Source organism: Rhodnius prolixus, unplaced genomic scaffold (assembly GCF_049639745.1).
Source record: "Rhodnius prolixus isolate KJV_2025 unplaced genomic scaffold, Rpr scaffold_12, whole genome shotgun sequence".
Classification (NCBI taxonomy): Eukaryota; Metazoa; Arthropoda; class Insecta; order Hemiptera; family Reduviidae; genus Rhodnius; species Rhodnius prolixus.
In genome coordinates, this window is record NW_027411635.1 from 11,965,407 (window position 1) to 11,992,860 (window position 27,454).

The 27,454-nt window shown below is 34.4% G+C and overlaps 1 protein-coding gene across 12 annotated transcripts in view; it reads right to left on the reverse strand.

The window, feature by feature from the left end:
* Positions 1-27,454, reverse strand: part of PMCA (plasma membrane calcium-transporting ATPase 3) — a 451,317-nt gene that overhangs the window by 163,957 nt on the left and 259,906 nt on the right. The window lies entirely within an intron of this gene.

Sequence of the window (27,454 nt, forward strand, 5' to 3'; positions counted from 1 at the left end):
GTTACAGACAACACTGTCCATCACCGGACAGTGAGCTGTAAGAAGCTCCTAGGAAGAGAAAATCTAAGGGTCAGCTGCTGGATTCGAACCCGGGACCTCCGCGTGGGATTCCAGTATGCTAACCTCATAGCTAATCCCTTCCCTCCTTATAATTATTATTATTGTTAATATTACCATTATTACTGTTATTATTAAATACTTTTAATGTTAAAATGAACGTTTTGCAGTGGTTGTCAATTCAGGCGGTAGACATCCATGAGGATTGGATTCAAAAGCTGATTGTAGGATACGATAAGTGCCTTTATATTAGAGGCAATCACATAGAAAAGTAGACTATAGTCCAGGCTTTCATGTAAAAATAAAATTGTTAAGAAAAGTTTACTTGTTTTTCTTTCATTTCAAAACGGTACCTACTTATAAAACACCCCTCGTAAGTATAAGGCCCTGAAAGCTTAGCAAAAAATTGTAACAGACATTGGTAACATTTTTTCTTCTTTTTGGATTAATAATATTATTAAAGACAAGAGGCGGGTCCTGTTTCCCAAGACACCGCTATCAAGAGTATAATTGGACTAATCTAAAAAGTAAATCCATTCCTTCTAACTAGATTCAGGAGTTTTGCTCTGATATGATTCAAATATCTTACATACCGCAACCTTGCTGATAGCTACGCTGTCCAAACGGAATATATGGGTAGCTCCTTTTCCTCACATAGTGTGCGTAGAGGTTCCTTACTCTAGCCCACCTTGAAAAGGAGTTTTCTGAACCTGCCATGCCCTAAAATGAGGCCAGTTACTAGAATAATCTGATTCCTATAAAGCTTTAGAGTCTTCTAAGTTCTGATTTTTACACAGATCGGGGCATTATACTCATACTATGTTTAATAACTAGAACAACATTCAAGGATGTTTCGTGTTCAATCCAAAGCCATTGCTTAAGAGCTGTTCTCTCCGTAAGTACCAAGAGTAAAAGCTAGATAATTAAAAAAAAAGCAAAAAAAAACTTAAAGTCGCTATAATTTCTATTCATTTTTTAGATGAATCATTCACCTAAATGAATAAATATTGATCAATAATTCTAAATCTTTTTACCGACAAAGAGGGGTACATTCAAGGTCACTAAATTTAAATAGTTCCTTTTGCCTAATGAAGCAAGAGAAAGTTATATATGTATATATAATTCAGCTGCGCAAGGTCATATCCTACTTTAAATATCAACCTTAATGAATGTAAACTTTGATCATCATTTAAATCAGTCAACATGCGGATCCTGATGTTAAGTTAATCATCCATGATTAGTTAAACTTGTGTAGAACTATGAGGCTAGTAACCTCAAGCAATGAGATAGCAATAGCTTTCTTAGAATGCTTAGTTATAACCAAGCAAATAGTTCGCTGAAGATTTATGAATAATAAATGCCTATTTCTGTAGATAGATTATTTTCAATTCAATACTCCGAAGCCGTTGTATGCGGCGGTGTAAGTCCATCGATCTGGGACTCGTCACTAGGCCGGGCGGGTCACCGACATGCCAACCTGACGTTCCTCAATTAACTATTACTATATCTATTATTACTATCATAGTACTAAGAATTGAAAACATTTTTTTTTATCTGGAATGTTGAGGTAATACATTATTTTTTTATGGTTACATAAAACGATGGCCATGAATAATTTAATAAAAAATACAGAATTAGCAGTCAACGCCACATACAACTCATACCATAACGCTGACGATAATGGACGAAAAAATTAAAATTAATACAGATTCTGCATCAATTAATTACAAATCAGAAACCAATAACTTTATATAATCACACACAATTAAAGCAAAATGCAGAAAGCAATGACATCTGTATAATAACTATAACCACAACATAGTATAAAACCTATTTCAAAAACTTTAATTTCCACTGTAGCCAAACTCATCCACTAATGAGGGCCAACATGCCTAAACATTTAGCCAACAGAGAAAAGATGTCGTTTTTCAAGATCTACACCTATTTTTTCAATACATATAAGAATTAATGATATGATATTGATCGTTTGGTAACTTTTTGGTATACAGAATACGGAGTTTATTACTGTTTATATAAATATAATAATAATTCTGATATTAGGCCTCTAACCAATAATATATTTCCTGACTTTAACCTTGGTAGCCAATGCCTAGAAAATAATAATAATTATGATTATTTGATATTGATGTTTATTGTACGATAAATTGTTTCCATAATTGGCAGCAATGGATTATCTTGCTGTTGATTAGCTGCTATTATTGTCACTAGCCAGTTATAAACTAACTTATCTACATTTTATTTCAGTTTTAGTTATTTTCAACGGTAGTTTATACAAGCGATGATAATTTTACCGTTAATTTTAAGTATTATTAAACTATTGCCTTTTCACCCATGATAATTGCACGATTACGCGAAGTGCAAGGAAACCAGGCAAATTAATTATCTATTAAAAGTAAAAAATTAATCTACTTAAAATTTTCATTTTTATATTAGTCAGAGCAAGAAAGATGACTATAGTATTTTAGTCATCCTGATTTTGGTAAATTATGAGAACCTAAGAAAATTTCTTTCATTACTGGTCAATTATCACGAAGCTGTGACTCATTTTACGCGATAGTAATTATTATTTTTACTGATAATTTCATTTACAAAGCCAACAGCCAATCAGTTTGCCCTATCTCAGATGATTTCAACCAATCAGGCGCTTAATGCAACGACAATACAGTGTTGTCATAGTAATTCCATTAATCAGTTAATATACTAATGTTAGGTTATTCCTATTATGTCAGCTGTATTTTATAAGAAGTAATTTACTAAACATTTAATTTTATTTACTCAAAACAAAAAAAAAATAACTATAATGTAAGAAATACTTTATATTTTGAATACTATAGGTTACGTAACCATTATCAATTTAATAGGTACTTTACCTTTGTTCCAATATTTACTTACATTTAAGTGTTCCAAAAATTATCCAATTAAATACCATTCGTCTAATAATTTTTCTCCTATTATTTTAACAAGATTATAAATATTTGTCTTGTTTACCATGATGAAACGCACTCCTGCAATTCATCATGGTAAACAAGGCAGTTATCAACTCAAAATTACCAAAGAAAATGTATTACACGAATTGAAAAACTTGCTAATGCAGTACAGAAAACAAATAGTCACTAGCGATTGAAATTGGAACTTTTTTCAATAAATTAGTATAATAATGGGCGCCATTATTTAACGATTGCTGATAATTTTTATCATCTCTAATAAATGTAAAAATGGAAATACAATGTTTACGATTTGCAAAAGAATATGAAATTATGGATTATATAAACAAGATTCAAGAACAGTAAATTGGAGATATAAAATATGGCATTTCCAAGTATCAAAGTTCAAAATCAACAAAAAGAGAAACAAATTTACGAAGTAGAATTTTACATTAATATTTTTTGGGTTTGGGTAATTCGATAAAGGCTACCCAAATTTCATAATTAGATCAAAGACAGAGACAGTTAGTTTGTTAACAAACTAACAAATTCTCAAAATGTATCAAGATTTCACAGTTTAAGCAAACCAACCAAAAAAAAGTTGGAAAGTATTGAAAATAAACCAGAACTAGCCGATTTCAAAAATTACTAACGGAATCTAGTTTTAAGTAATTCAGATTTTAGATCAGCTTCAAATTTTTTCTGCCATAATTATATAATATACTAGAGCTGAACTAAAGATTTTGGGCTATAGAAAGACAGGATGGTACATGTTTGTTCATGCTCAGACCTGCAGGTAAATTATCTTTGATTGAGTTAGATACCATCAGTAACCCCGGAAAAATCTACATAGGTGGTATTTTCCATAAACACCCTTCATGTACCACATTTTTGTTTTAATGCGATGTTTTTCTACACGGTAAAACGCACGATTTGCCAGTATTTTGTTTTTGTCAATGAGAAAGGGCGAACAAGATGAGAGACGCATTTTTGGCTAATTTTTCAAAATATACTGTCCTTCATTCTTACAAACGCAAGAAGGAAAAACCAATATTAAAACTGTCCGGTAGGACAGTTGTATAAGGGTTGATCGTCAAAAAGTGCACGAAAAAGCGTAACGTTAAAAAACACCCAACTTTGACAATTTTTTTCTCTTTTTCTATAAAAGATAAAATTCCCAAATTTTCTTTAAAATATAGGGCAAACCCTCCTTTATAACTGTAATTTTTTTGCAACCCCCCAGACCTAATAGATTTCGAGAAAAAAGTTGCCGAAAATGAGCAAAAACGGCATTTTCAGAAATTGTTCTTCTTCTTCTTCTTCTTCTTCTTGTTACCTTTTTTGTAAACTACGTAGCGCCTAAACGCGAGAACCGATTTTCATGAATGAGGTGACATTCGATTCGGAATTTTATGTAGATGTGCCTTTTGGGGGTCTCGACGCTGTACACCGAATGGGAGAGGAGTTAGCCCCTTTTATGTAAGGCCCCCTTCAAAATTATTATTACTAATTACTCTGTAAATCTTAGCCCGATTTTGATAAAATTTGGTAGGATGATAGAGTTAGGGCTCCCCTACGTAACATTAAAGCGGCAATCTGCTCTTACACTAGTTAAGGGGAAGTATAGCAATCGTTTCAAATTATCGACAAGTGAACTGATTTTCATGAATGAAGTGTCATTCGAATCGAAATTTTGTACAGATTTGCACTTTAAAAGTCTCGTCGCTATGCCTCATATGGAGGGGAGTTTGCCCCACCCAAGTAAGGCCGTTTCTAAAACTATTATTACCAATATTTCTATAACGCTTTGTCCGATTTTGATAAAATTTAGCACGAAGAAGTGATTAAAGCTCCTCTATATGGCTGTGAAGTGCCATCATGCTCTTACACCTACTAAAAGGAAGTACTGCAATCGTTAAAATTATCAATGGGTGAAACTATTTACATTAATGAATTGTCGTTCGATTCAAAATCTTTGCCTCTTTGCCTTTTAGGGAGAAGTACTGTAATCGCCCGTTTATTTTTCTTACTTCTCTTAAAAGGAAGGTCTGAAATCGCAGTTTAAATTTGCTTTTTACGTACAAATACCTTCCTATTTTATATAAAAAGGCTTTCTCAAAAAAATTGTTATTGAGGATGGTTTGGGAACCGCAACTATAATCATTCTTTAAAAAGATCTCTCCAGTGGTAGTTACGGTTCCTACTTAACACCTTATCAGGTTATAATGATAGAATTGCTTATTCCAAATTTAAAAAAAAACAGTAAAGCAGATATGTAACTTAGCAAAATAGACAAAAATGAAAATCTATCCAAAAGGTACAAAAATCTCCTTAACAAAAACTTACAGTTTAAAAAGTTAAGTATAAGGGTTGGTTAAACGCCAAAAGGTACACAAATCAGCAAGTACCCAACATTTCATTCAAGCTTAGTTGATATAATTTAAGTAATTTTGCTGCATTAACTTTTCCTTCACATTTTTTAGAATTTATTAGATGTCACAGACCCTTATGCTGGCCATTTTCATCTACAAAATATTTGTTCAAGTAGCACTGTAGATTGACTTTAATATCTATTAATCTATAATAATCAAACTATTAATTACAGGTTAAAAAGAAAACGTTATAAAAAATAAAAAAAATTACGAGGCTACAAAATTTAAAAACTTTTTTAAAAAAATGCTTACACCAACATACATCAATGATTTCGATTATTTTATTTTTAATAAAAATCATCTGTTTAAGTTTATTCTTCGATTAAAGTAATTGTTATTTTATGAAGTAGTCAAACGTTTATAATAATAGGTAATAATTATCTGGCTCTATCGCAAATAATATAGTTTTCTTCAATCACACTCTCAATGTAGCTGTTCTTCTCACAATGTTGTATATATGTAATATAAAATAAATAAGATATGCATATTTTTAGGACAGCTAATTATTCCAGTATTTTACTGTAAGTAAAATTAAATTACAATTGAGAAATGAATAATTGTTGTTGAATAATCTACTTGTTATTAACTGTGTGTTATTTGTGCTCACGAATATTTCGGTAAGACGAATTCAAGTCTGAAATATTGTTTTAAATCCTACGTGATTCAAATTTAAACAGTAGCCGACTCTAACTTTGTCTTTTTCTACTTTAACATGCATGTATAAGATGTGACAACTTCAGAATAAAGGGCATATTAAAGATAAATCAGAAGAATAATTTGGAATAGAGTTAAAATAAAGTACCTATTTAAAAACGAAGATATAATATACATTTTATCATGATTATAACCAAATAATATTATGAACGAACTGGCCAGCATCTGTGGCATCTAATAAATTCTAAAAAATGTGAAGGAAAAGTTAATGCAGCAAAATTACTTAAATTATATCAACTAAGCTTGAATGAAATGTTGGGTACTTGCTGATTTGTGTACCTTTTGGCGTTTAATCAACCCTTATACTTAACTTTTTAAACTGTAAGTTTTTGTTAAGGAGTAATATTGTACAATAACAACGAATTCCATAAGGAAATTGTATAAATTATACTTATAAATAATATCTAGCGAGTATAGATTATATCTAGTATAATTTTAAAATGTGGCAATTTGAATTTAAATTGGTTCATTTATTTTTAAGTAAAATTAAATGCAGCCTAAACTACGAATTCTATATTACTAATAGTGGAAATAAGAAGACAGAATGGAAATCACTCAAGTGAGAGAAATGCTCAAGGGACACCAGTTGGGCTACAAAAGGATGCGACACATCTTCACGGCTAAACCCACAAACAAAAATGAAAATCTGTTCATAATCTACTTTTGCTTTATCACATTGAATTATTTTACGCGATAAAATCCATAACTTTAATGTGGATTTTTGGCAATGGCAGACATGTTCTTTCAGGTTTTTTTTTTTCGCCTGACTTCTGCTTCCATTCGTGAGTACTTGATCTACAAAAAAATACGTAATCTAAACCGAGATATAAGTAACAACTTTTCTATCAGACAAGCCGTTTGAGAATATTAATAAGATAAGGTCAATCTACTTGCTTTATCAAATTGAATTATTTTATGCGATAAAATCCATAACTTTAATGTAGATTAAAGCCAGATTTGCGAGTATTTACGCAGGATATTTATTTACAAAACATTAATGATACACTGGGCAACAATTCCCCCCCCCCCCATTATCTGTTGCACGAGGTTTTTGAACTTTTTCTATAAATTTCTGCATCGCTAATACCAAATCTGAAATCCGCTTTCTTTGGTGCATGCTCTAGTTTTAATGCAATTTTGATTTCTTTTTGTTTACAAGTTAATGGTTATGCATTGGTTTTTTAAATTGCGAGTTAATGGGCAACTACTATTGGGTTTAAAATAACCACAAGGCAATTTATGTTTTACAAACATCTCTTTTACATAATTGTGGTTGTTTTTAAATGCAAAAAAAAAAAAAATTGTTATCAGTTCAAAACACCCTCTTGTTTGGTTTTTACATTGAATCCTGGCTTATTCGGGTAACCGTCAATGTAAGCTTAGTCCCCTGACATACTCGAATTAAGTAGGCACAACTGTTTTGTAGTGGATACGACAAAGGTTTTGTTCCCCAGTGTAATTTACTATTCTTATTTCATTTCCTATAGCTAGAGAATTTTTTTTTGCATATTTACGTGTATGTTTGGCCACGTATCAAGCGGTACTTATCAGAGGTGATAATACTGGAAATTACCTTCCGCAACATTAGATATAACATGAGCGTTAAGATTCACTTTCTGAACAGTCATCTTGATAAGTTTCTAGCCAATTTTGGAGTTATTAGTGATGGAACAGGGAGAACGCTTTCATAAAGATCTGAAGACGATGAAAGAGCGTTATCAGGGGCGATGGGACAGAAATATGATGGTAGACTGTAGACTACTGCTGGGAGTATCAAACGAGATTTAACAACTATTTTGGTCTGAATAGAATTTAAATTAGTTTAGAGCAAATTTTATGATTAAAATAAGTGTTTTAATTTGTTCTATGTCCAAATTGTAGACAAATTCTGATGCAATCATATCTTGAGCAGGCATGTCCAAAATCAAGGGCCATTTTAAGATTTCCCCACATATAGCTGCGGGCCGCATTATAAACAAACTCAATTTAAGAAAATTTTGATTTACTATTTAAATAATACAAAGTCGTACAAAAAATATATAAAATCAAAATTTTTGATGAAACTTGGCAACGTATTCTTTAACCAAAACTTCGAAATTTGGTTTGAATTTCATTGGAAGTTCTGATTTTTTAAAATAGATTGAACATGTTGATCTGTTAATATTGATCTTTCATGCGTTTTATTATTTTTAAAACAATTGTTTACACAAAAATGTGCTTCCAAATATGGCTAAAACATGCTTAGTTAAAAATAAAATATTGGGAAATGGTTGATTGATAAATACGTTAGTTATAACTAAAATTTTGGTACTCCAACTTCGGTGAATTTTTGTTTTAAAACAGAATCGCACTGAATTTCGATGAGTTCTAATTGTAAAATTTCATGAACATTTTCAACATCAACTGAAAGAGTAGAAGTAAATATTTGAAATTGATTTTCACATTTATTAAAATCCAAAAATCTTCTTTAAAAATTCGGTAATTTTTGTAGTAATGATTGGCAGCATTCAGAACTTGTTTTACCCAAAGTAATAATTTGTATTTGACACACTGGCCAGTACTGGCCGCAGAGAGTAAGAAGCGAGTTAAGTCCACATCGAGTCATAAACCCGCAATGCTAGCTACTGCCCATTTTGTTGGACACTGCTGCCACTCTTTCGACAACGGCTGCAATGTGGACTACATGTAATTGTAAACATTAAGTTGTAACAATTAAATTTTATAATTTCCAAACATCATGAAGGGCCGCAGGTCTTAGACTAAACCATGCCTGTTTTAGAGTACTAGTTTATTTACTGCATTATAATAATTTATTATATTTCACAAAGATGATGCTCAACTAAATGTTGAAAATTTTACCATAAGATGGTAAACCTTAAAACTTGAATAGCAAAAAGAAAATGTTGTTTAAAGAGAAAAACTGTCAAATTTGAGATCAGCACACTCGAATTAAGTAAGAAAAAGTACATATTTTTGTGGATGCAACCAAAATTTTGTTCCCCAGGATGTTTCCACTGGAAAATCAATTTCGAAAATTTGAGACCAGCCACTTCCTAAAGGATCCTCTAGGTTTTCTTTCTCTTTCTCTAGGTTTAAAACCAGGGTGAAGAAATGCGGAAAATAGTTAAAGACTTTCTAGAAGGGTTAGAGAGATTTGAATGTAGATCAGGGTGGGTCTCCCACTTGGAAGTTAGTGGAGCGAAAGTTCGGCTTGATCACTCGACTGGAACACAGCACACCTCCCACAGTCCAGAAGCAACTCTTAACTTTACAGCAATGTGGAGCATGGAGGCGTCAGGGTCAAGTGACAAGTTTGATCAGCAAAGCTATCCATTCTGTTAAATAATATTGACCTTTTCTTAACCTTCTTCAATCATTATACTATTGCTGGAACATTGCTTTAATGTTTTTACCAAATGTGAACTAGCCATTTTTGTTCTGGAATTATGCTAATTACAAATTAAGGCACATTGAAGTAGAGAATCTCTTACAAAAATAAAAATAAAAAAATGGCCAAAATTTAGTTGGAAAAAACTTTCTTTTAACATTGGAAAACGCTGCAATAAATTGGTTAGAATAATGATGTTTTGTATAGGCGCCACGGTAGCCGAGTGGTTAAGATACTAGACCCGCAAAGCTGCAGATGTATTGTTGGTTTAGTGGGTTCGATTCCCCGGTGTCTAGGCCTTGGATTTTTATTTAATGGTTAATAAAAGGAATTTAACAGTAAAGTATGTTTGCTAGTCGCCTACATGCACGACACCTATTAGTTGAAAAACCTGCCTGAAAAAAAAATAGGCAATTGCTTCACTGATGATGTTACATTATGGATTCATCGCACGTTGGATCGGTTCTTACCAGGTCAATACAGGACTGTCTGAGTGCCCTGAAGGAAATTAGTGACCAAAATAAGGTCTTTCTGGTTGGGTACCTGGTCATTCAGGACATAAGGGGAAACGAAGCGGCAGATTTATTGGCCAGGGAAGGCTCTACGGGACACTTAGTTGGCCTGGAACCCTATTTTGAGGGCCTTCAAGTGTCTTAAGACTGCGGCCATTAAATTCTGGGTGCAAAGGTCTCAGAAGTGGTGGTTGGCCACCACTGGGCAGAGACAGGCGATGGAGTTCATCACGGGCCATTCGCCAATCTGACTGCAGAATTAATCCGTCAAGGCCGCGTGGGGCTATAAGGATAATTGTAGGACACGAAACACTTTATTAATTAGATATTTTCTGAGATTATGTTTTAAAAAAATTATTCAGACAGCATGATCGCTTTAAACTAAATATTATCTCTATAAATAAACATCAATAATGGGCTGTCATTTATAGTAAAGCAATTACTTAAAGCATATGATGACTCTATGAGGTTCTTGGACTGTTACAAGACAGGACAAACTAGTAGAAGCCGGAATCTTCAGCGCTAATCCGAAGTAAAATGTTTTAAGATAGAATAAGTTGCTATAAATCTGTGTAGCAATCAATATCAGTCAAGGTAGTGGTGCGATTGATAAGTATTGTCTAGATACAATGCCCTGAAGAAAAAAAAAAGAAGATGAGTAATGACACGTCAACCTGCCTGAATCGGATAGGTTAGTACAATGGGCGAATTCAGGAGGCCAGATTGAGGGGGGCAGCTGTAGCCCCCTAGCCCTAAACAAAATTTTACGATAAAAAAATAAAACAAAAGTAGCATGGAGAACTTACGAAAGAAATACATTTAAAAAAATGTACAACTAAAAATCTTTTTTTTTAAGGAAGTAAACAGAAAATTGATTCGTGTTATTTTCCATCGAATTCACCCCTGGGAAATTCACCCCCCCCCCAACAATAACACCCTGCACTGACTTATCTTCAGTGGGAGAGTGGCACAACTGTGACGTTACAGGCTTAAAACTTTCGCAGTTTATTTACATCAATCTAAAGAGTAAAATTAATTGAAACTGCACATAGATGTCACTAACACCATTCATCGTTGGATCGTTGGATTGCCGATGTAATGTTGTTTAGATAATTCTTTAATGTCGCTGTTTAACTTATTGAAGTTGATAAAAATAGAAATGAACTATTAACTTTTTGCTTTTAACAGAGAGAGAATCCAGAATATTTTCAATTAAATCGGTCAACTTATAATTTTATTTTAAAAAAGTAAACATTAAAGTAATGCCAATTTTTACAGGCAAGCTTTACGTCCGACTACCAAATTAGCCAACCGATTAATTGTAGTAAATTTATAAATAATTTATAAGATAGCCTTCGTGTAAGAACTATTCTTGAGCTATCGGTTCTTACCAGGTCAATACAGGGCTGGTATGGGAGACTGTCTGGGTGCCCTAAAAGAAATTAGTGACCAAAATAAGGTCTTTCTAGTCTGGGTATCTGGTCATTCAGGACATAAGGGGAAACGAAGCGGCAGATTTATTGGCCAGGGAAGGCTCTACGGGACACTTCGTTGGCCTGGAACCTTATTTTGAGGGCCTTCAAGTGCCTTAAGAGTGCGGCCATTAAACTATGGGTGCAGAGGAGGTCTCAGAATTGATGGTTGGCCACCACTGGGCAGAGGCAGGCAAACGAGTTCATTAGAGGCTATTCGCCAAGGCTGACTGCAGAATTAATCCGCCAAGGCCGCGTGGGGCTATAAGGATAATTGTAGGCCTATTAACTGGGCCACTGTAGGCTCAGGAAGAGGAGGAGGAAACGGCACTGCACTGTGTTGTATCAGTGTGAGGGGCTTGTCCTGGCTAAGGATGTTACTTATCGGGGAGGAAAAACCAAGGCCTGAGGAGCTTTACCCAAGAGTCGCTCTCCAGAATTAAGAGTCTAATTAATAGGACGGGTCTGAAGGGCGAGTTCTAGAGTGGGGGAGTCTCAATAAATCCAAAGGGGTCGCAATGGCGTAGGCTTTGGGCCGCCCTATTAGAATCTGTAGAACAATTCATTCTTACAGTTTGCATGGCCAAGTTATATCATGACAAAATAGTTTTCTATACGTATATTAAAATCAGTAACAAAGATATTATTAAATACTTAAACCCATGAAACACAATCAGTTACCATGAAGTTGTTTACAAGGTAGAATTGAATTTAGTGAAAGTCGTGGAGGCAGAAAAAGAGGCGTTGGAGGCGGCTAATAGACAATAGTTGAAGGTGACTAACGTTGAAAAAGAATGTGAATATTTTAGTTTGCCACTATAGGCTATTGAAGGCATTAGAAGCCAAAAAGAGTTGTTTTTATTTTTCTTTCAGCCATCAAACAATTTGGTTAATGTGCAAAAAATGAAAGCAATAAATTGTAAAATTAAAAAGTTTTAGAATAATATTTATTTTTAATTTTTTAATAAAAGAACTAAGAAAGAAATATGAAAGAATAATCTACTGTTGAAACTCAGTAATTTAATACGGACTCTTGGGACTCTAGAGCGGGCAAGGCGCATTGGTCTTTTATTTTTTATCGTTACTTTCAATAAAAATTACATTTCTCTGAGTTACGTATGCTAAAAAGCATTCGTTTTTTTTAATTAGCGCATTTTATGCTCTTATCAAGTATTTTTATTTTAAACTACACGGAAATAGCGTTAGTAAATTCGTATATTCGGTTGAAATATTGTAGCCAAAATTTTATTATTTGAAGCAACAATAGTGTCACAATGGAATAGCAAATTTGAGCTTTCTACCACATTTTGTATTTGATATATTTTGTTTTCAATAAATTTTTGAAAAATTGTAATACCTATTTTTTCTCTCTCTACAATTCTTGAAAGTATTTTATTTATTTACCCCCAAGTAAACCCCCCAAAAAATTTTGCAGATAGAAAAGAAAAATAACTAAAGCTAGCTTATGAAATGAAATAACTGCACATCCAACAAACCTAACCCTCTATAAGACTTTTCTTAAATCCATTTGGACTTACGGATCACAGCGGTGAGGCTCAACTAAATCCTTCAATATCTCCCGCTAGCCAATCCTTTCAATCAAAAATGCTCCTTCGTATTGTTAATGCTCCCAGTTAGGTCACTAACCTCATGGTTCATAAAGATCTGAGTTATCCCTCTTTGTCGCCGAATCTATCCATTCATCTTTCTTCAATTCCCCCCCCCCCAAATAAAAACAGCCTATCTATCCTGCCATCCAAATTCAACGGCTGGAAATCTTCCCTCAATAATCTCTCCTGATAACCCACCACGATGTCTATAACACCGTTCACCTTGTGACCTCTTACCCTAGATCTTTACCAGTCACTAAAATTCCCGAGAGTATCAGCACAGGCTCTGTGCCTCTACGGTTGCGTAGGTTGCAATCAATGGTCTTTTCTTCATTGTGTTGCTGTAATCTAGAACTGGACAGGCTGGATGTTAAAAGAGGTCTAAGGAGCCGTCTTGTACAGCAGTACATTGCAGTTAGAGCGGTGTGCTACTGTTAATTAAATGTTTCAGTCGAGTTCATGATAGTTGAAGTTTTCAGTTGAAGTGCAGTAACCAGGTGCATTAAGGATTACGCAAAGCAGCGCTATCCTTGATCCATTTGATTCCAGCAAATTCCCTGGTTGTTGAATTAAAACTGTCCGGTAACTCGCAAGTTAGTGTTTCTGGCGAGTGTTTTAGTCTAAATCCGATTGGATGCAGTAGTATTGTATTTTCAATTTTATTGTCGTATTATACTGACTGGCCGATAGCCATCAGAATTCAAATATTAGTCCATCATCAGGAGAAGATAAACCAGTTGTAGTAGAGTATTTGACATCAATTATTACGTTTACGTCTCGCACTACACTAGCTAGGAAGGTTTATAAGGTGATAAAGTTTTACGGTTTTACATTTCCTTCATATTACAGATAGCAGTATCTCCAGCCCTATTGGTGCAATCACTACAAAAACATAGGCAGTTATAGTACCCATTTACCTTTATAATTGAGCATAATTGCAGCTTTCTAGCTGTATGTTTGAAGGAGATATATGGTGATAAAGTTTTAGGGTTTTACATTTCCTTCATATTTCTGATAGCTGTATCTACTGTCCTAATGGTGCAATCGCTACAAAAACATAGGCAGTTAGAGTGCTCATTTACCTTTACAATTGAGGATAATTGCAGCTTTCTAGCTGTATGTTTGAAGGAGATATAAGGTGATAAACTTTTAGGGTTTTACATTTGCTTCATATTTCTTTCTGATAGCTCTATCTTCTGTCCTATTGCTGCAATCGCTACAAAAATATAGGCAGTTATAGTACCCATTCACCTTTATAGTTGAGCATAATTGTAGCTTTCTTGCTGTATGTTTGAAGGAGATATAAGGTGATAAAGTTTTACGGTTTTACATTTCCTTCATATTTCTGATAGCTGTATCTCCTGTGCTAATAGTGCAATCGCTACAAAAACATAGGCAGTTATAGTAATCATTTACCTTTACAATTGAGCATAATTGCAGCTTTCTAGCTATATGTTTGAAGGAGATATAAGGTGATAATGATTTAGGGTTTTACATTTCCTTCATATTTCTGATAGCTGTATCTCCTGTCCTATTGGTGCAATCGCTACAAAAACATAGGCATTTATAGTGCTCATTTACCTTTACAATTGAGCATAATTGCAGCTTTCTAGCTGTTGGCTCAACTGTTGACTGACAGTTCCATTTTCGTAATTCACTTTTATATTAGGCGAACTTGAAAGGATATTGTTAGAAATTTTGACATGATCGCAATACCTAGCGTAGTGAGAGAAAAACTCATTAATTTTAGGGAACACCCATTTTCCCAAAATCTGGCACATGCTAGGGAATATTGTTAATATTAAATACATATATATTTCTGTCTAAATAAATAATTGGGAAAAATTAAAAAAAAAAAAATTCTTCCCGGGTGATGGTTTAATTTGAAATGAACCAAACAGGCAAGAATGACTGGCGGCGAGGCTAGAGTCGTGAGTAAATATTTGCGGCGCTGAGCTGAAGTGGCTCTTGTTTGCCCTGCAGAGCACTTCACGGCATGTCTACTAAACTTGACTATCCTTCTCTTTCCTCGCGACCAGGGCTAAAGAGGTATATCTGAAAATGGCTGCTTCCTCTACTTTGCCCATGTGGACGGACATACGACCTCCATATAACGGGTTTCTAATTGAGTTCTCTTACATAGCAAACACTCCTTGGCGAGAACAGGCACACGGACTATTTCTTTGCGACAATTATGGTGAGCAAAATTTGCTCCATATTACACAGTAGGTTCAGCACATGTTAGAATATAGTCAAGTTCGTTCCCGAAAATGGCTATTGCTCGTCAGAAAATCTGGTTTAAATCTCACGACTCTTAACATAAATTTCTCTCAAACTCAGACCATTTGAGACACTTTAATACTTACTGGAGGATCAGGTAACCAAGGAGGATCTCCAACTCTTAGCAGATAGGAAAGCATTAAATATTTGGGTTCTATATGCTATAAGGATAGCTTTTCAAATAAAGATAAGGAATCCCGTGCCCAATGTGGAAGAAAAGCCATAGAACTGCTGAATTTTATACTATCCATCATGGACAGTGAAACCAGGACTCTTAACAAAATAGAAACAGATCCGAAAACTTAGAGCTGCCGAAATGAACTTCTGTTGAAGATCAGCGTGATGCTCAAAAGCACAACGGGTAAGGTCCGAAAGAATTGTTTTTCTTTGCCATATGCGGTCGTTTGTTTGCAATGTCGGCCTTCAAACGCTCCAATAACGCTATATAATATTCACTGTTGATGGTATTTCCCTTCTCAAGATAGTCGATGAATATTACACCATGCACATCCCAAAATACCGAGGCCATAACCTTTCCAGCCGATTGTTGTGCTTTCGGCCGCTTTGGACGAGCTTCACCAGTTACAGTCCACTCAGATGACGATCGTTTTGATTCCGGAGTGAAGTGATGGATCCATGTTTCATCCATTCTCACATATCGACGCAAAAATTCCGGTTTGTTACGTTTAAACATGGCCAAACACTGTTCAGAATCATTAACACGTTCTTGTTTTTGGTCAACAGTGAGCAAACGCGGCACCCACTTTGAACAGAGCTTTCTCATAGTCAAATACTCATGCAATATAAATCCAACACGTTCTTTTGATATCTTTACGATGTCAGCTAACCACGCAATTTCATTTTTCGATCATTCAAAACGATTTTGTGGATTTTTTTTATGTTTTCTGGTGTTATCGCCTCATTTGGACGTCCTGCATCATCGGTGTCTCTAAGACCACGTTTGAAGTCAGCAAACCAACGTTTTATTGCTGTTTCTGATGGAGCAGAGTCCCCATAACACTTTTCAAGCCATTGCTTCGCTTGAACGGTATTTTTTCCCATCAAGAAGCAGTGTAAAATTAAAACACGAAATTGTTTTTGATCCATTGTCTTGAAAATAACAAAAGTAGCGTCACTCTTAGCGCAATAGCTCACAAACTAATGAATAGAATATCATGAAATTTTAACAGCTGTCTTTTGAAGGTTAGTACTAACTGAAAAAGAGATGAATGCAATACAACTATGTGTTAGGCCCGGGACTTTTCAGCCCATGTGTTAAAATACGGTTCTTGGAAGTACAGTACGACATAATAGCTCGTATCTACCAAAGAACCTGGACCTTGGGACCGGACATACACTAAGAATGAAATGGATGTAGATAGATGGCCCAGAAGATGTGGAGGAGTTTCTCATCTCTAAATAGAATCAAAAGCAGACCTAGGAGGGACTGGCAGCAGTCTAGAAGGATAAGATCCAAGTAGGCAACCTTCGGACGAAGCCTGAGTAAAAGTGAAAAAAATATAAGTAACTCTTACTGACAGTATACAATTTTTAAACGTACAATATAATGAAATGTAACCTAATACGGAAGCCTACCTCGGATCAATACAAGTAAAGTAATCGCCTATTTTTTTTCAGGCGGGGCTTAACGTTTAACTACCAATTAGGTGCCGTGAACGGAGATGGGAGCTCATACTTTACAACTTTACTATAAACAATTTTTTTTCTATCAAATTAAAAAATAGCCACACGCGGGATTCGAACTGGGAATCTCTCACACACAAAGCCACGCTGAATTTTCAAAAAAAGAAATCAATTAAGAAATGTCGTACTCAAAGTCAAATTTCTTTCGAACTCAAAATTTTGGCAGTCCAGATAGATAAATAGATCAAAAAAGTCTTTATTATTGAAGCATTATTTACTTAAGGAGATGCAGTTTTCACATTGATTCTTAAAGACAAGCTATTTGTGATATCTCATCTGGGTGAGTTGTTCATGTATTTATTTTTAAAAAATGTTACCATTTAAAATGTTCTTTCTGGCTGAGAAAAAATTTAAAGAAAACATAAAAATAAAAACACAATAAAATGAAATTTAAACTTTAATGCAATCCAATAAAAATTGAAAAAAAGGTGCCTCCTCTGGCTCGCAAGCCAGGTTAGTCAGGAGGTTATCAACTGCTCTCTGTATCTGAGGAGGCACCTTTGAAGGCACAGTACATGCTTCTCAAGTTGAGTAAAGTGTATTATTTGATAAATTAAGGAATAAGTTTGATCCTTTACATGAAAGATATTGATCACTTAAATATGTGGCAGGAGGTTTCCAATGTTTTTGGTAATTAAACGCAACTCTCCCAAAATTATCAAATAATTATTAAACCTTCTCGTTTGTAACAGATGTAAAATTAATTTTTAGCCATTTTGTGTATGCTTGAGAACATCTAAAGCTCTTTAACATTTGATTTTTCTTAGAAAAATCACTCGAAAAACTACTTATTTCCCGATATTAAGAAAAATACTATCTTTACGGCCTTGGCAATATTTTTAGTAGAAATGGGATGAAAAAATACATAAAAATGACCTATCGCGTGCTCTTCTTTCTCTTTGATAACAAGTTAAAAAATTGAAATATGATTAATAAATACCGGATTTTGAAATGGCTTAATACCTCTTTAAAACTGTGTATACGAAAATGGGGGTCAACTACGAACCCTCACTTTTGGTCGCGCGTCAGCCGCGTATGCGGGCAGGAATCTAAAATCAAGTCAATATTCTGAAACTAGAGGTGACGGGCAACAAATTTTTCCTCTACCATTTGTTTGCTCAGATCAACCGTTTAAGCATGAAATGCATTTGAGCCGTCTTAAAATGAACACCGTGTATATTTTTTAAATATAATTTTAAGGCGCGTCAATATCTGAGGTTTTTAGCGCTGGCAGCTTTTTTTTTAGTGCACTGCCGGCCACTGGACAATGTTCTTTCGTTACAGTCAACACTGTCCATTACCGGAAAGTGAGCTGTAAGAAGCCCCTAGGAAGAGAAAATTTAAGGGGCCAGCAGCTGGATTCGAACCAGGGAGCTCCACGTGGGATACGCTAACCGCATAGCTAATCCTTTCCCTTATTATTATTATTATAAATGTTATCTATTGTTACAAAAGTACAACGGATTCTTATTTGTTTTTAATATCTTCTGTAAGGATGCGTGAAGACACTGTTCACAGGGGAATGTTCTCAGAAAACCTAATAGTAAGAGAAATCTGTACATAAAAATGGGGAAAAATTAGAAGCAAATTTAAATAAAACATAAGTTTTTTCAAAACGTTTCTAAATTACTGAAATTATTACAAACTATAGTATGAATGAAATGTTACGATACTTGCTGATTTGTGTACCTTTGGTCGTTTAATCAACCCTTATACTTAACTTTTTAAACTGTAAGTTTTTGATAAAGAGATTTATTATTATTATTATTACTATTATTATTATTATATAGGCGCCACGGTAGCCGAGCGGTTAGAGGCGAGACCTGCAAAGCTAATATGCATTGTGGTACTGGGTTCGATTCCCCGGTCTAGAGGCCTTGGATTTTATTTAATGGTTAATAAAAGAAATTTACAGTAAAGTATGTTTGCTATTCGCCTCCGTCCACGACACAATGCCAATGTAATAGTTCGAAAATGAAGTACATAGTTTTCCCGGATTTTTTAAATTTTTAATTTTTGTGGTTGAATGCTTTTTAATCACTCTTACTTCACTATTAAAAGGGTGTTTCTTTTTAATCGAAGATTTTTTTTCCATTTTTGAGTTATACACTGTCCATTTTAAAACAAGTAATTCATTTTGCATCGTACCAAAAAAAAATGAAAACGAAAATTAATTATATAGAGTGCAATTAGTAACTCAGTGCAATTTGTAACAACGATTTCTTCGTGTTCGAAACAGAGGAAGAGATCAACTCAAAATCAAAGACCTGGAAGAATTTCGCACTTACGAAAAATTAGAGAAAGTCAAAATTACAAGTTTAAGCACCCAGCTAATTTGAAACTGAGTGTGCCACGGTTTTGTGCTCATATTATTCGAACCAATTATAGCAGTAAACTGAGCTATAATAGAACGTAATTGCTGGTTTAGTAAAGTTAAAAGTAATTTATAATTAGTGTAATTGTGTAAAGTACACGAGAGCTATCGTGGAATCGAACTTATTATCTTGATTATATTTGGTAATGTAGGGGCGTGACCAGATGTAGGTCGGGGTCAGCATAGTTCGCCTTATGCTGGCACCAATCTGCTCACAATACTGACTCCGTTTCTAGCAAGACAATAGCGGACACTATGCTATACCGGCTTACCCTTACGCTGCAGTAAGTATCTATTGTAAGTGCACCCATAAATTGCCAACCATTTTTTAGTCGAAGCACTATTCTTAGGCAATATTTTCTTGTAGGCTTTTGTTCTGAGAAACCTTAGGCATCCCCTAAATCAGTGGTCGGCAAAGTGCGGCTCCAGAGCTGCATGTGGCTCTTTGGCTCCTTAAGTGCGGCTCTGGCACAAATATACACATCCACGGAAGGCGCAATAATATTTTTATTTTTAAAAAAACTTGGTAAGAAAAAAATTACATCTTATTTTGATAAATTAAAATTCTTCTATAAATCGAGAACATGTATAATTTTTTGTTTAAGTTAAAAGATAGATAGGTAATTAAAATTTTATATTGTTGTAAAAATACGTAACGAACATCGAGTTTAATTTTATTAGTTTTCGTAAACGTAAACACAAACCATGTACAAGCTACCGGCTGAAATTGTTCGTATGGTATAGCAGGTTTCAGGAATTTAAAAACAGCAGAGCAACTTTAGCATTTGTCAAAAATCCTCTTAATGCTACGGTAACCGAGTTGAAATTTTCTCCTTTTGAAATTGGTAGCTTTGAAATACAATTGCTGGATTTAAAAAACAAGGAGATATGGCGCTCTAAATTCGAACGTCTTTGTGCTGAATTGGAAATATTGGAGAAGAAAAAATATGATCTTAGTTTACAACAAAAGTGGTCTGCTTTGAATGACCTGGAGAAGGAAGACATGTTCATTTTCAACGTTTGGAATAGTATTCCTGACTCTTACGATCAGCTGAAAAAGCTCGCGTTTGCTGTTCTTTCCCTTTTCGGTTCTACATATATATGCGAACAATCTTTTTCAAGCATGAACATTATCAAGAGTAAACTGAGAAGTCGTCTTATTGATGAGAACTTGGAATCATGCCTTAAATTAAAAACAACAACATACAAACCTGACTTACTCAAACTTTCCAAGGAGATGCAAGCACATTGTTCGCATTAATAAATATTTATTAAGTATGAAATTTAGTATTATTTAGTGTACTACTTATTTAGTGTAATAAAAGTTTACTAAACAAGCAGATTTGGCTCCCAATTTTTTTTTAAATTGTTGTAATGTTCATATTTGGCTCTTTGGCTAATAAGTTTGCCGACCACTGCCTTAAATCAATACAATTGCACTCGTTATTGGGCATAGTGTGGAAGCAAGGTACATTGCACATAATCTGATGCATTATCACTTTAAAAAAATGTCTTACTTATTAAAACAGATTTTGCAATGTGTATATTTCTATCCATTTTGCAAAATTCCTACTATAAGTTTATAAAAAGCAAATCGTGCACATTTTTGGTTAACCATTTTTGTTTTGTTTTCAAATATCAAATAAAACGAGATATACTCGTAAGTCTCACACTCAAAATCAAAATTAAATTAAATAATTTAAAAAAAAAAAAACATAATCTATGTGCTTAATATTTTGTTTTCATTTAATGTCTTAAAAATAAAAGAAAATAATGCAAATCATTTTGTGTTTATTCATCCATTTATTTCTCTGCTTTTGATTTTTGCTGTGTATTTGAGAGGATCCAAAAAATTCAAACGCTGTATTCCAAAATGTTTCAGAAAATCACTAAGTAAAGTAGTGGCGATGTTTTTCAGGCGGGCTTTACGTCCAACTACCAAATTAGGTGTCGTGGACGGAGGCCACTAGCAAACATACTTAACTGTAAATTTCTTTTATTAACCATTAAATAAAATGCAAGGCCTAAAGACCGGGGAATCGAACCCAGTACCAACAATACATATTAGCTTTACAGGTCTCGCCTCTAACCGCTCGGCTATCGCGGCACCTCAAAGTGAATAGTCACTTTTAGAATAGAATAGTCTACTTTCTAATAATTTTATGAGAAACTTACGCATAACATATAAAATCTAACTGATAACCCTCTTTATGATTAAATTTAAAGGAATAATAGATATTGTAACCAGCATTTTAGGATATTTGTTGCATTTTTTAAAGTAACTAGGCATTAGATAAAATGGCAGGATTTCATACTATGCCGGTAAAGTATAGGTACAATTAATCCATATAACGAATGGTGTACGAGATGTACATGTTGTTGAACAATGTCGTAAAATTGTAATAATAATAACAAACCACAGATTTGATCAGGGTTATCATTTTAACAAATGTCGCTTTCTAGCAAGACTGCATAATGTGTTTACCACATTAGTTTCCAAGTTAAATGGCAAGAATATGAAAATATAAATCACGTTTCTTAGCATTTTTGTACTAATTAAAAATTGAATTAAAATGCTCTTCTTCTAGAAAGCAAAAGAAGAATTAACACCGCATTCTTTGGCTCGTATTAGAGTATTTGCAGGGTAAGATTGTCGGCCTAAGGCCCAACCCCAGGAACTATGGAGGACCTTGGATTTTGGAGGGTTTTTGAGGCGACCCCCTTGGGTTAGTGTATGTATGTGCCTTGGTTGTGCAAAAATATAGCATAAGTGCCCTTAATGTAAAGTGAAAGTGCATGGTGTACTGTGCTTTCAACTGCATGCAACAGCGACCCCCTGCGGGATTTCTGACGAAATGGGAAATGCAGTCATTCATAACACTTAATATATCACCAATACTTTTTTAAATAAAATGTAGTCATACGCGGGATCCGAACTGGGGATCTCCCACTTACAAAGCCACGCTCTTGACCACTAGACCAACATCCTGACAGAATATTCTTACCGTAATCATAGGTCAAGAAGTCTTGCATCAACATGAGGGGATTGATGATAAAACAAATTTATCCTGATTCACCCACAACATTACACTACATTTTTTTAAATCTTCAATTATCATTATTTTTTGGTCTTTGCGTCACAAATGAATAGATACAATGGTAACTTTGATCTTAAATATCTCGACAAGTATTAGGAATATCGAAACAGGGTCAACGTCATTTTTTACAATGTTTTATGTAGTTTTCATAATCATTGTCAAAACCAGTGGTGCTTATGTAACCGTGATCAGGTTTTTGGCCGTAACTCTGCCAAAAATGAAGATACAGCATTGTGGGCGGAAAATTTGAAAACTAGACCCAAAAAACATATAGTTTACTTCGTGGGTTTTTTCGAAATTCCGCTTTCCTAAACCGTTATTAGCGATTGATGCGTTCTAAATGGATCACCCTGTATATGAATACTTTTTACTCAGTTTTTTTATTCAAGAAAATATAAAATAAGTAACATTAATGGCATTGCCGTTTAGTTGCACAAATATTGCAGTAATTTGTGAATAACAGTAATTGCAGTTTTCACAACGTTTTTTTGTTTTAACCGATAAAAAATTGAAGATGCACTCTGGCTGTAGCCAGATTAAATAATCACGTTAAATTACTTAGCGTAATAATATGTTAATTAACTGAAATTATTATATACGAGGGTCGTTTGAAAAGTCCGTGCAAAAATAAAAACTACTTAATTTTTTGGGGTAAACCTTTTTTATTTTTCAATATAGTCTCCTTTTAGGCTTATACACTTCGTCCAACGCTGCTCTAGTTTGTTGATCCCTTCCGAATAATAGGATTTGTCTAAGTCTGAAAAATAGCCATTCGTTTCTGCAATCACCTCCTCGTTTGAATAAAATCTTTTTCCCGCCAGCCATTTCTTCATATTGGGGAACAAATAGTAGTCCGAGGGAGCCAAGTCTGGAGAATAGGGGGGATGTGAAACGAGTTGGAACCCTATTTCCATTAATTTTGCGACCACAACTGCTGAGGTGTGAGCTAGTGCGTTGTCGTGATGGAAAAGGACTTTTTTGTGGGCCAATCGTGGGCGTTTTTCTTGCAGCTCGGTTTTCAAACGGTCCAATAACGATGAATAATATGCACCTGTAATAGTTTTACCCTATGAAGATACAGCATCGGGAGTGGAAAATTTGAAAACTAGACCAAAAAAACATTTAAGGAGTTTAATTTTACGGATAAATATAATTATTGAACAGTAGTATTAGTCATTTTGCTGGCGTTGAAGGTTAAAAGACGTAACTAAAGGCCTAGTTGTCAAAATTCCAAACGTCCTTAGTACAGTAGTATATCTTACTTTGTTCGGGAGCAATTTATTGAACACATTACAAAAGTAGCTTTTTAAAAATATCAAGAATACAAGAGCCATTACGAAATCGATATTAAGTTGTGACCTACATCTGGCCGGTGGCGGGCCCAACAGCAGGCGATATATATCTCAACTGGGTCTGGCCTAGATCTGTCACCGTGTTAGAATGTCAGATGATTCAGTGTCGAGGACATTGCAAGCTCCCCAAAGTCGGCTACAATTAAATCCATTAGCTATTTTATCCGTATTTCTATAAAGTAACACATATTTTGTGTACAAAACTAGTAATTGTTATTATTAGTTTGTCTACTTAACCATACTTTTTTATTTTTTTACTTTATTTAGAATAGAAAATAAATTTATTATTCTGGGACAATTGTCCCCTAAGAATAAATACAGGTACAAATAGAGACCTTAACAGTTTGGCCTGTGATTAAACAGAAAATAAATAAATAAATAAGTATTTACAAAAAGTGAAAATAAAAATAACAGCAGAAATTAAGGAAATAAATTAAAACAATTAGAATGTCGGAGGAAGCTGAATAGAAAGGAGATAACTGAATAGACGGGATTTAAAGATAGAAAGGGTAGGAGCACGGCGGACAGATGAAGGCAAGGAGTTCCGGAGAGAGGTAGCGCGTATTAGGAAGGATTTGTCAAAGGATGAGGTACGGTGAGAGGGAATATAGAGATCAGATGAGCGAGATCTAGTGTTACGGGAATGGATGGAGGATTTAAACTTAAGGAGTTGGAAAAATATAGGATGGGCTTTGAGACTGGATGACTTGAAAAAGGAATGAAGCCAAAAAATACTGGCGACGAAAGACAGGAAAAAGCCACTTCAACTCATCGTAGCAGTGGCGAAATGCGGGAGTCTTTGGAAATGCTGAAAATAAATCTTATAAAGCAGTTCATGGAGGCGCTTGAGCTTAGCTTCGAGATCACCAGAAAGGCCGGCCATACACTAAGCAACCATAGTCGAAATGGGGGGAAATAAGAGAGGAAACTAGGAGTTGCTGGGTCCTTAATTGGTGACGGGAAACTATTAAACTGCTTCAGGATGTGGATGGAGCGGCGAGAGATTTGAGGGAAACATGGTTTTTCCAGGATAGGTTTTGGTCAAAAGTGATAACAAGGTTTTTCACAGTGGAACAATATTTTATTGGGATATTATGGAGGAAAAGATTAGGAAGAGGAGCCAATGATTTAAGGATTTATTTACACAAGTGCAATACATTTCTGCAATAAAGCTGATACAACATGATACATAGAATAAATACATGAATAGCATGAGGGGAGAATTCACCCATTGGTGAAACTCCTAAATAGTTCAACTATTGTGTACTGACACTTCTATTTTATTAAGAAGATCATGTGGCAACCGTCGTGGAGGATTTGCAATGCAGTAAGTTTAACTAAAGGGTTAGAATGTGAAGAAATTGAAGCTTGGAATTTAACTTAACGGGCATCTTGCAGCTTCAGAAACATAGAGAACAAGAAGATCTCGGTGCAAGGTAGAGTTTAATACAAAGTAAAGGAGCATTAGCGAATTGGACGGAGTGTTTTTTGATTGAATAGATTGGATTCTTGTAGATATTGGAAGCTTTGGCTGAGCCCCAAAGTTCCGTTCTGTAGGTCCAGGTTTGAGTATCATGGTATCCGACATTAGGCTCAGATATTTTGACCAACTGCAACTCTCTAGTGAGGAAGCATTGGCCAGCATGAATGGTCGTAACTGTTCTCATCTTTTAGTTACATCAAAGCAGCGTATGTTCATGCTCTAAACTACTTATAGTGTTTATTGTACGATTTGATCTCAATTTATGTAAGAATTTAGAACTATACAGTAGGTATTTTTATTTTATTAGTTCACCTCTCTTAATTCCGTAATACTTAATTAAATAATTTATTTTTATTTTCTGTTTCTTAAAGTATTATTGTGTTATCACATTTGTATTAATACTGTAGTAAAAAGTAGTAAAGTAATCGCCTATTTTTTCAGGCAGGCTTTATGTCCAACTACCAAATTAGGTGTCGTGGACGGAGGCCACTAGCAAACATACTTTACGGTAAATTTCTTTTATTAACCATTAAATAAAATCCAAGGCCTAAAGACCGGGAATCGAACCCAGTACCGCAATACATATTAGCTTTGTAAGCTTCGCCTATAACCGCTCGGCTACCGTGGCGTCTGACTACATCATAAAACATGTTTCCACATATTTTTAATCACATAATATTTATTTGATTCAGTTCTACTACAAATAAGCTCAAATTGTGGATATTCAAAAATTTAGAAATTTAATGTATTTAAAAAAAAAAAAACTAGCACATAAATATGAGATGAAATTGTGCAGAATTTTTGTTAGAAAATATAAAAAATAAAATCAATTGAAGATTTAATGGAAACATTAAATTTTCAAAAACAGTTTCTATGGAAACCAGTTAGTAATATTATTATGTTTATGTCAGCGAAGGTTTTGATATCTTTACCACCCAAAAATGTTGGTTAAATTTTTTAGTATGGGGTGTTGCTCACCCTCCCAAATATGCACAGCACACGGCCTCCGTCGAGTTGGTGGTATATAAGAGACAAAGAACTTCATAGAATATTTCAGCAAGCTTGCGCAAGTAAACGTAAAATCTTTATGTTCCCATTCGTAAGTACGTTGTAGTTATTCTACTTCGAACTTCGTCATTCTTGTCATAAGGCATAGATGAAATTAAATAATTATCAAAGGGTTGTTCATCAATGCTTTACTAACTGTATAATGGAGCATGCTAAGGATATTAGCATGAGTGCAAGCATCTACTTGCTAAGAGTAACTTATAGACAAAGAGATAGTGGAACTAGGACACAATCTGGAAGCACAAGGCGAAATATTTGCTCATTCCCTTCACCCAATTCCAGTAAAGAACTAAAAAAAAAAAAAAAATCCATTGGGATTCATTAATGTTCAAAATGTACGGATTTCAATTTGGAAGTTCAAAAGACAGTTACAATAGGTCTACACCCTAAAAGGCTCTCTTTACTTGAATGAACACGAAGTAGCCACACTCTACATTCTACAAAATTGAGCAGGTTATACTACCTCTTGACAAGAACAGCTGATGCTGTGATCTAGAAGGCAGGGTAGGACTGCCGTGTGATAATCCCCCTCAAGAGGGAATTTTTTTTATTTTTAGTGGTCAGACTATGTCTTTATTAGCAGAGAAATGCGAATTAAGGGGGTAGTTCGTCTATGATGCACATAAGAATCACATTCTAATCTACAGGGTGAACCAGTAAGTATTGTCCTAGTGTGTGTAGTACATCTAAAGTGGAGTTCAATGACGTATTGGCCAACTTCACTGCTCTTATTTGACGTCACTGTTACAAATTGCACTAAAAATAAAAAAAAAATTCTCTGAAATATTTGAGAAAATGTTAGGAAATATTTTAAACAAGTACTGTTTTTATAATCGAAGGTTAATTTGCTTTAGTTTCAAATATGGTACAATAGAAAATTTTGAAACCAATCCAACAGATAAGGGAAGACACCTAGTTGTACTGGTTAATACCTAATTCAGATATAAGGATTATATGTTAGTGGG